The sequence below is a fragment of the Bufo bufo genome, chromosome 10, assembly GCF_905171765.1.
Source record: "Bufo bufo chromosome 10, aBufBuf1.1, whole genome shotgun sequence".
NCBI lineage: Eukaryota > Metazoa > Chordata > Amphibia > Anura > Bufonidae > Bufo > Bufo bufo.
In genome coordinates this window covers 141,658,843-141,670,994 of record NC_053398.1, presented here as the reverse complement: position 1 = coordinate 141,670,994, position 12,152 = coordinate 141,658,843, and positions in this window count along the sequence as shown.

Sequence of the window (12,152 nt, the reverse complement as noted above, 5' to 3'; positions counted from 1 at the left end):
TGATAATACAGAGGGGGTCATTATATATTAAAATAATACAGAGGGCATTATACATATGGGCACTAGGGGGGAGGTTAGGTATTTTATCTAGTGGCACTACAGAGGGTCATTGTAACTACATGGGGCACTGCAGCGGGTCTTTATGAATACTTGAACCACTATAGGAGGTATTATAAATACTGCAGACAAGTATAGGAGACTTTATTACTGCTGCATGCTCTTATAGGGTTGTTACTGCTGGTGGCATTATTATTGAGCACATATTAATGGGGATGCTATTGGAGGTACTGTGGGGCAGTGTTCCTCAACTCCAGTCCTCAGGGCCCACCTGCCGGTCAGGATTTGAGAGTATCCCACAGAATGAACACCTGAGGTAAGTCCTGATGCACTGACACTAATTGTATCACTTCTCAATACTGAGGAAATCCTGAGCACAGGAGCGGCCGGTGGTCCCTGAGGACTGGAGGTGAACGCCGTAGGGAACGCCGTTTGGGAGCATATTATTATGGGGGACTATTTGAATGGAACTAGCTCAGTATTGGGGGTAGCACCAGGAAGGGGAGGATGATAGTAAAGAAGGTGTCATGGCGGTCTTCTCTCCGAATGAAGACGCTGAGGAAAGTCTACATGACGGGAGACGTCACTGGATGGAGGAGGCATGTGCTGCTGTATTCTCCTGTAAATTTAATAGCGATGTATGTAATGTCCATCCAAATATCTGTTTCACGGTAGGGTTGGGGGGAGGGTGGATATAGAATATGGCCCACCCTCCCGCAGCCCGGCCCCAGACTTCGGGTCACACTGTGTTCTGAATTCTGGGCCTTCACACCCATCTACTACATCATCTGTACTCAGAGTTAGCACTGTGTTATCTGTGGTGTTACATAGGACTGCAGGTGACATCTACTACATCATCTGTACTCAGAGTTATCACTGTGTTATCTGTGGTGTTACATAGGACTGCAGGTGACATCTACTACATTATCTGTACTAAGAGTTATCACTGTGTTATCTGTGGTGTTACATAGGACTGCAGGTGACATCTACTACATTATCTGTACTAAGAGTTATCACTGTGTTATCTGTGGTGTTACATAGGACTGCAGGTGACATCTACTACATCATCTGTACTCAGAGTTATCACTGTGTTATCTGTGGTGTTACATAGGACTGCAGGTGACATCTACTACATTATCTGTACTAAGAGTTATCACTGTGTTATCTGTGGTGTTACATAGGACTGCAGGTGACATCTACTACATTATCTGTACTAAGAGTTATCACTGTGTTATCTGTGGTGTTACATAGGACTGCAGGTGACATCTACTACATTATCTGTACTAAGAGTTATCACTGTGTTATCTGTGGTGTTACATAGGACTGCAGGTGACATCTACTACATTATCTGTACTAAGAGTTATCACTGTGTTATCTGTGGTGTTACATAGGACTGCAGGTGACATCTACTACATTATCTGTACTCAGAGTTATCACTGTGTTATCTGTGGTGTTACATAGGACTGCAGGTGACATCTACTACATCATCTGTACTCAGAGTTATCACTGTGTTATCTGTGGTGTTACATAGGACTGCAGGTGACATCTACTACATTATCTATACTCAGAGTAATCACTGTGTTATCTGTGGTGTTACATAGGACTGCAGGTGACATCTACTACATCATCTGTACTCAGAGTTATCACTGTGTTATCTGCGGTGTTACATAGGACTGCAGGTGACATCTACTACATTATCTGTACTCAGAGTTATCACTGTGTTATCTGTGGTGTTACATAGGACTGCAGGTGACATCTACTACATTATCTGTACTCAGAGAGTTATTACTGTGTTATCTGTGCTGTTACATAGGACTGCAAGTGACATCTACTACTGTAATGACCGGCATCACGCAGAGGGAGGGAAATGGGAAGGCCCTGTCCAAGGGAGAGGGAAGATGTTGACCCCTGACTCACCTTGCGGCTGGCACCTGACTGCCCTGACGTCCCTAGACGGGTTCCTCACCCGTACGCCGATCACGTGCCTAAACCCTGGCTTTCCCTAAGATGAGCCCTACGTAGTGAATAGGGCGGTGGGAACACTGGTCCGCACCACTGACACTAAAGGGAAACACTAGGGAGAAGACAGACAATACAGACAAAACATATAATCCCAGGTGGGCGACAACAGCAGACCACCAAGGCCCAACAGGGATCCGGAGGGTAACGCTCTGGAACAACAACCAGGGATCTCAGCTACACAGCTCCAGTGGGTCAGTATAGAAGTCCAGGCAGGAAGCTCTATATCTGGCAACCAGAGAAGTGGGAGAGGGGAATATAAGGAGGTTGGGAGTGCTGGACAAGAAACAGCTGAGGAGGAGAAGCTACGGATCCCTGAGTGAGACAAAAAGGATAGCAAGGCAAACCCAGAAAGCTACCATTAAGTAACAGCGCTATCTTTATACATAGAGCGCGCAGCTACCCGCTGCGACTTCCTGACCCCGGGTATAACGGAGTCAGACGTGGCTCTTGACACCCTCGTGACATCTGTGGTGTTACATAGGACTGCAGGTGACATCTACTACATTATCAGTACTCAGAGAGATATCACTGTGTTATCTGTGGTCAGTGGCGACTCTAGGACCAATATATGGGAGGGGGGCACATAAGATACCACAGTCAAAAATGGGGGGACACTAATAATTTTGACCACTTAATCATAGTACTGAAAAAAACTAAATAAGTATATATAAATAAGATTACAAACTACGAGAGTACTGCGGTCTGCAGGGATACCTCTTTATTGTACTAACCTAATACTTCAAAGACAAGCTTTAAAGAGTTTTCCTTTCTTGCTCGGTACGCTTGAGTCAGGGATCTCAAGTCTCCCGGACGTTCAGGGAGTCTCCCGCTATTAGATAGCGGCTCCCTGACACCCTCATGTGATACAATATATCCCGGAAAGGTTCACTGATAGCAGAGCAGAGAGATAAGAGAAGTGACAGATGACACAGAGTTTAGATTACAGGTTGAATTAACCCTTTAGGGTCAAATTGGCTTCTCAAGGAGATCTATATGTTAAAGGCATCCCTTCCTTCTGTCTCATTCAGTAGCTATAGAACTATTGAGAGAGATGTATTTTTTTTTAAATACATTTACACATTTAACCCTCCATTTTAATTATATTATTTACCCCAGTGTTAAATTCACCCCCCCGGATGCTTGTGTTTTTCCTACAGTGGGGTAGATAATTACACACAGGGTTTTAAAGAATTATTACCCAATAGAACAGCTAATCGATCAAGAGGGGCGGTACATCTTTTTGCACTGCTACTGGCAGGGGCAAAGGAGAATTATAGCATTTATATACATCCCGCCCCCCTTTACTACCACAGTACTATGTAAATTAATGGACTATATTGCAGCACGAGAGGAGTGCCCGGTGCTGGTGATGGGCGATTTCAACTCGGTCATGGACATTAAAAAAGATAGGATTTCCACCATAACCAATTACGAATCAAACTCAGGATCAAGTACAGTACTATCTAGAATCTGTACAGAGATGGCACTGGTTGATATATGGCGATCTCTTTATGGAAATAAGCAAGTATTTTCATGCTTTAGTAACACATATAGGTCCATGTCCCGAGTTGATCTGGCCCTCGCCAGCCCCGGGCTCATTAATAGGGTTAAAAAAATGAATTATGAATGTCATGGCATCTCCGACCATAGCCCGGTTATGGTAACACTGGACAGTCCTAATAAACCAAACCAAAATAGAACTTTTAAACTTAACCCCCATTGGATGACATTGATAAAGGATTTAGATAAGATTAATGAAGAAATAAAACTCTTTTGGAGGGATAACGTTAATTCAACACATATCCATATGGTTTGGGACTCGCTTAAGGCATACCTTCGGGGTATATATTCACACGAAATCAGGAAACAGAAAAATCTCTTTGCCCAAACTCAAAAAGAAATAGAAGGGAGGCTTAACCAGATGACGAATGAGATTAGCCACGCAAATACTCCAGAAAAACAACTCCAACTTAAAAAAGTACAAGATGAATATAAACAATATTTACACAAAAAAGCACAGAACAAAATGTTCTTTTCTGGGTTGAGGAGTTTTAGCGAGTCCGGCAAGCCAAGTAGATTACTATCTATGATAGTAAAAAACCAAAGGGGAGGTACTAATATCATCGGAATTAGGACAGAGGTAGGAAATATCCTACGAGACCCTGAAGACATCCTAAGGGAATTTACTAGGTTTTTTTCTACACTATATCAAGCCGGGTCTAAAAATCAGGGAGGAAAAATAGATCAATATCTGGATAACATTGAGATCCCTGAATTTGACCAACAAGATATTGATTGGTTAAACAGACCTATCCAACTGACCGAGCTACAGACCACGTTGCAATCTATCAAGGGCAATACATCCCCAGGGGTGGACGGTTTCCCATTTGAAGTATACCGGAAACATGAGGGAACTATTCTTCCCCAAATGTTGGAGGTACTAAACGAATCTTGGACAATGGGTTCCCTACCTCCCTCATGGATGGAAGCCACCATCACATTGATCCCCAAAAGAGGGAAAGATCCGCTGTTAGCCGCCTCCTATCGCCCCATCTCTCTGTTGAATACAGACTATAAAATTCTTGCCAAATTGTTAGCCAACAGATTAAAAACTGTCATACACAAAGTCGTCCATGCAGACCAAACCGGGTTCATTCCCAAAAGGAACATACAGGATAATATAAGGCGGGCCTTCCTGAACATCCAGACGGGGGATGGGGAGGACTGCTCCATCCTGTCCTTGGATGCCGCTAAGGCCTTTGACAGGGTGGAGTGGTCCTTCCTTTGGAGAGTATTGTCGCGGGTGAGGATAGGTGAATATTTCTCCAGATGGGTTCGCATTTTGTACCAAAACCCGGTATCTAGGGTCCGAATTAATGGTGAGTACTCTGCCCCTTTTCCCCTGAACCGAGGAACACGCCAGGGCTGCCCCCTTTCCCCTTTGCTCTTCTCGCTGTTCCTGGAGCCAATTGCATGTAAAATCAGAACAGATGTGGAAATATCCGGCTTCGGGTGCGAGGGAGAAGCTGATAAAATTAGTTTATACGCGGATGATATGCTGCTCTTTTTGGGGAAGGGGTACACTGACCTGCCCAGGGTTATGGAAAGTCTGGATGAGTTTGGATCCCTATCTGGATAAGATATAAACTGGGAAAAATCAAAATTTCTTCCATTAAGACGCCCGGTTCCACTGGCCCACAATTTCCGGGTTAGCATACTGACCCCAGCAGACTCCTTAACCTATCTGGGTATCCAGATAGGGACCAAACTGGAACACTATCTGAAACTGAATATACTCCCAATAATAGATAAAGTTAAGGGAAAAATTAGAACATGGTTAAAACTCCCTCTGTCACAAATTAATCGAATAGCGCTTATTAAAATGACATTATTACCAATGTTATTAAATGTTTTCAACGCTAGTCCAATTATGATAGAAGACAAGTTCTTTAATAAGTTAGAGACCCTCTTTAATGAACTGATATGGGGCCGCAAACGAGTCAGAATTAAGATTCAGTATCTGTATAAAGAAGAGGGTGGAATGTCCATCCCTTTCTTAAAAGGATATTATCTAGCTGCCCAATTGAGATGGTGTGTGAGGAATCGAAAGAATAAATGCATTTGCCTTCTTTTTGGGGAGCATTGTAGACCATGGTCGGATCTTTTTCATATTCTGGAAACTGGTATTTTTAAGACAATAACAAACCCGTTTAGTAGAATGCTTGGGTATATGTGGCAACAAATTAGAGATATGGTGGGCGCATCTGAATCAGTTCAGTACACCCCACTATGGGGGAACGCACACTTACCACAAGTTATGCAATTAGGCCACGCTGAATATTGGGAAAAACATGGGATATATTTAATTGCACAAGTTTTTCATCAAGGACGGATTAAGCCCTTAAATGAAATATTACCAGACATTAAATTGGGATTTACTGATAAATTTCGATATGAACAATTACGTCACGCTATATATCACACGGAGAATAAGAATTATTTGAAGATAGTAAGGAACACTTTTTTAGATTTCTGTCAAGATATGACATTTAATACTTCTACAGGGAGTGCAGAATTATTAGGCAAGTTGTATTTTTGAGGATTAATTTTATTATTGAACAACAACCATGTTCTCAATGAACCCAAAAAACTCATTAATATCAAAGCTGAATATTTTTGGAAGTAGTTTTTAGTTTGTTTTTAGTTTTAGCTATTTTAGGGGGATATCTGTGTGTGCAGGTGACTATTACTGTGCATAATTATTAGGCAACTTAACAAAAAACAAATATACACCCATTTCAATTATTTATTTTTACCAGTGAAACCAATATAACATCTCAACATTCACAAATATACATTTCTGACATTCAAAAACAAAACAAAAACAAATCAGTGACCAATATAGCCACCTTTCTTTGCAAGGACACTCAAAAGCCTGCCATCCATGGATTCTGTCAGTGTTTTGATCTGTTCACCATCAACATTGCGTGCAGCAGCAACCACAGCCTCCCAGACACTGTTCAGAGAGGTGTACTGTTTTCCCTCCTTGTAAATCTCACATTTGTTGATGGACCACAGGTTCTCAATGGGGTTCAGATCAGGTGAACAAGGAGGCCATGTCATTAGATTTTCTTCTTTTATACCCTTTCTTGCCAGCCACGCTGTGGAGTACTTGGACGCGTGTGATGGAGCATTGTCCTGCATGGAAATCATGTTTTTCTTGAAGGATGCAGACTTCTTCCTGTACCACTGCTTGAAGAAGGTGTCTTCCAGAAACTGGCAGTAGGACTGGGAGTTGAGCTTGACTCCATCCTCAACCCGAAAAGGCCCCACAAGCTCATCTTTGATGATACCAGCCCAAACCAGTACTCCACCTCCACCTTGCTGGCGTCTGAGTCGGACTGGAGCTCTCTGCCCTTTACCAATCCAGCCACGGGCCCATCCATCTGGCCCATCAAGACTCACTCTCATTTCATCAGTCCATAAAACCTTAGAAAAATCAGTCTTGAGATATTTCTTGGCCCAGTCTTGACGTTTCAGCTTGTGTGTCTTGTTCAGTGGTGGTCGTCTTTCAGCCTTTCTTACCTTGGCCATGTCTCTGAGTATTGCACACCTTGTGCTTTTGGGCACTCCAGTGATGTTGCAGCTCTGAAATATGGGCAAACTGGTGGCAAGTGGCATCTCGGCAGCTGCACGCTTGACTTTTCTCAGTTCATGGGCAGTTATTTTGCGCCTTGGTTTTTCCACACGCTTCTTGCGACCCTGTTGACTATTTTGAATGAAACGCTTGATTGTTCGATGATCACGCTTCAGAAGCTTTGCAATCTTAAGAGTGCTGCATCCCTCTGCAAGATATCTCACTATTTTTGACTTTTCTGAGCCTGTCAAGTCCTTCTTTTGACCCATTTTGCCAAAGGAAAGGAAGTTGCCTAATAATTATGCACACCTAATATAGGGTGTTGATGTCATTAGACCACACCCCTTCTCATTACAGAGATGCACATCACCTAATATGCTTAATTGGTAGTAGGCTTTCGAGCCTATACAGCTTGGAGTAAGACAACATGCATAAAGAGGATGATGTGGTCAAAATACTCATTTGCCTAATAATTCTGTACAGGGTGTATATCACACATCTATGCCAAGCTTAAACACGAATACACAAAAATGATCACATTTAGGGGTGAGGCTAAATGGGAAAGAGACCTACATAAAGGGGAACCTATTATGTGGAACGCCGTGTACAGAAATATTAAAAGATCGACTGTGTCACCCGCCCATGCATGGATCCTTTTGAAAATTATACACCGTCTCTATTATACACCAGCATTACTGCATACCATTTATAAAGATAGGAAACAGAACTGCTATAAATGTAACAAAGACAAAGGAGACTATAAACATTTGCTGTGGGAATGCCCAGGGATAAAGGAATATTGGATTAAAATATTCCGGAAACTGCAGGATTGCTCCCCTATGAAGCACCAGGCATGCATTGACTATGCTATCCTGGGTACATTCCCAGAGACAGACCAAAATAAAATTGAGCAGATACTGTGGTTTCGGGGCATTGCACTAGCTAAAATAATAATTGTTAAACACTGGGGCACCAGTGGATGAATAGGTTTAGGCAGTACGAAAATATTCTAGCCCAAACAGCAGGGAAAAAGGCAGTCTGGCTGCGGATCTGGGGCAACTGGAAATAACGACAGTCGATGTAGATACGGCAGCCCTGCGGAAAAGAAAGGGGGCAATTGGAAATAATGATAAAGATGTAGACACGGCAGCCCCGCGGAAAGAAAAAGGGGGGGTGGAGGGAGGGATAGGGGGGTTTATAAATAAAATGGAAACTCAGTATAGGATGAGATGAATTTATTAATGTATTACTATTTTATCACTTTAAAAAAAATAAAAAAAAATAAAAAAAAAAAAATAAACTTCCTGACTCAGACCAAGAGCCGACTCAGCAAGTGAATCGAAGCATCCGCGCATGCGCATTGCGCAACCTAAGCTTCGGTTCACTTGCTTCTTGTGAGCTCAGTGAATGAACCAAAGATTCGATTCATGTGAAAGATCCGAACTTCCCATCTCTAGTTTACTCGCAGTAAACCTTTCCGGCAACCTGTAGCAGTGTCCCCTTCTCGGCGCGTGCGCACAGTGCAAGAAGAAGCCGATGCCAGCAGTCCGCAACGGCGCATCAGGCTGAGCCTGTGCACACGCGCGGGATCTCAAAGCGGGAGGGAGAGGCGGCACTGAGGAGTAGAAGGCGGCGCTGGGCACGAACGGCGATGCGTGCGGCCGGGCACCATGCATCCACAGACCTCCCCCGCTTGGGCACCTTAATTCAATGATTGACAGGTTAGTAAAACCTGTTTTTCCGCAGAATAAAGCCACAAATAGCTTTTATAAGGCCACCTTAGAAATCCGAATGCTGCCCTGGACATGAGCAGATGTTTAGCTCACAGGGCTTATAGGTGGTGACAGAATCCCTTTAATCATATACATAAATATGATAATTTGGGGCAGGGTAATGAGCCCCGTCCTCCACACCATAGAGCACAGTGTGCAGATACTGCATAGGTCTGGAAAATGTAATAAAAGGTTTGTGAAAGAAAAAAAAAAAAAAACCTCCCTGAAATGAGAAGTGCACCTCCCTGAAATGAGGTTTTGCAGGTTGGGATGTCTGGCTTGAGTATTCAGAAACAATCTATTCCTAAGGCCGGGTTCACATCTGCGTTATGCCATTCCGTTATAGGTTCCGTTATAGGTTCCGTTTCAAACAGAATATAACGGAATAGCGAGATGGGATGCAAATCGGGAGCCTTTAAGAGGCATTCAGTTTTGTGCTGTCCTAATAGAACTCTATGAGAAAGCAAAACGGATCCGTCTGGGGGTAATATAACTGAGGAGGGGTATCAGGGGACATTATACAGGGGGTAATATATAACTGAGGAGGGGTATCAGGGGACATTATACAGGGGGTAATATATAACTGAGGAGGGGTATCAGGGGACATTATACAGGGGGTAATATATAACTGAGGAGGGGTATCAGGGGACATTATACAGGGGGGAATATAAATGAGGAGGGGTATCAGGGGACATTATACAGGGGGAATATAACTGAGGAGGGGTATCAGGGGACATTATACAGGGGGTAATATATAACTGAGGAGGGGTATCAGGGGACATTATACAGGGGGTAATATATAACTGAGGAGGGGTATCAGGGGACATTATACAGGGGGGAATATAACTGAGGAGGGGTATCAGGGGACATTATACAGGGGGAATATAACTGAGGAGGGGTATCAGGGGACATTATACAGGGGGGGATATAACTGAGGAGGGGTATCAGGGTAAATTATACAGGGGGGAATATAACTGAGGAGGGGTATCAGGGTAAATTATACAGGGGGAAATATATAACTGAGGAGGGGTATCAGGGTAAATTATACAGGGGGGAATATAACTGAGGAGGGGTATCAGAGACATTATACAGGGGGGAATATAACTGAGGAGGGGTATCAGGGTAAATTATACAGGGGGGAATATAACTGAGGAGGGGTATCAGGGTAAATTATACAGGGGGGAATATAACTGAGGAGGGGTATCAGGGGACATTATACAAGGGGTAATATAACTGAGGAGGGGTATCAGGGGACATTATACAGAGGTAATATAACTGAGGAGGGGTATCAGGGGACATTATACAAGGGGTAATATAACTGAGGAGGAGTATCAGGGGACATTATACAGGTGTAATATAACTGAGGAGGGGTATCAGGGTAAATTATACAGCTGGGAATATAACTGAGGAGGGGTATCAGGGTAAATTATACAGCTGGGAATATAACTGAGGAGGGGTATCAGGGGATATTATACAGGGGGGGATATAACTGAGGAGGGGTATCAGGGTAAATTATACAGGGGGGAATATAACTGAGGAGGGGTATCAGGGGACATTATACAAGGGGTAATATAACTGAGGAGGGGTATCAGGGGACATTATACAAGGGGTAATATAACTGAGGAGGGGTATCAGGGGACATTATACAGGGGGAAATATAACTGAGGAGGGGTATCAGAGACATTATACAGGGGGAAATATAACTGAGGAGGGGTATCAGAGACATTATACAGGGGGGAATATAACTGAGGAGGGGTATCAGGGTAAATTATACAGCTGGGAATATAACTGAGGAGGGGTATCAGGGGACATTATACAGGGGGGGGATATAACTGAGGAGGGGTATCAGGGGACATTATACAGGGGGGGATATAACTGAGGAGGGGTATCAGGGGACATTATACAGGGGGGGATATAACTGAGGAGGGGTATCAGGGGACATTATACAGGGGGGGATATAACTGAGGAGGGGTATCAGGGGACATTATACAGGGGGTAATATAACTGAGGAGGGGTATCAGGGTAAATTATACAGGGGTAATATAACTGAGGAGGGGTATCAGGGGACATTATACAGGGGGTAATATAAAGGAGGGGGTAGCAGGGGACATATATGCGTTATACTGTAATATAACTTATTATGGTAGGGTGACCTACTAGGGTTTCAGCCATCCAGGGAGGGCAGAGTTCTTGTAGTTAATCCAGACTGGAGCGAGCAGTCACCGTCACGCCGCCGCCCTCACCTCACTAGCAGGCGCGCGGGCCGCGCAGCTTCAGGCGGCTCTTCCTTCCACGTCAACACTGCTGCGTGCCGCCCAGACGGGACCACTCCCAGCCTGCGCCAGCACACACCCGCACCGCTCTGTGAATTACCGCATTTTTCGCTTTATAAGACGCACCCGATGATAAGACGCACCCCAGATTTTAGAGTAGAAAAATAGGAAAAAATATTTTTCATCAGACCTCATATCAGCCCACTCAGAGCCTTATAAAACCCCAGATTAGCCCATCAGTACCCCCAGACCTGAGATTAGCCCATCAGTACCCCCAGACCTGAGATTAGCCCATCAGTACCCCCAGACCTGAGATTAGCCCATCAGTACCCCCAGACCTGAGATTAGCCCATCAGTAACCCCCAGACCTCAGATTAGCCCATCAGTACCCCCAGACCTCAGATTAGCCCATCAGTACCCCCCAGACCTCAGATTAGCCCATCAGTACCCCCCAGACCTCAGATTAGCCCATCAGTACCCCCAGACCTGAGATTAGCCCATCAGTACCCCCAGACCTCAGATTGGCCCATCAGTACCCCTAGACCTCAGAATAGCCAATCAGTACCCCCAGACCTCAGAATAGCCCATCAGTACCCCCAGACCTCAGAATAGCCCATCAGTACCCCCAGACCTCAGATTAGCCCATCAGTACCCCCAGACCTCAGATTAGCCCATCAGTACCCCCAGACCTGAGATTAGCCCATCAGTAACCCCCAGACCTCAGATTAGCCCATCAGTACCCCCAGACCTCAGATTAGCCCATCAGTACCCCCAGACCTCAGATTGGCCCATCAGTACCCCCAGACCTCAGATTGGCCCATCAGTACCCCCAGACCTCAGATTGGCCCATCAGTACCCCCAGACCTCAGATTAGCCCATCAGTACCCCCAG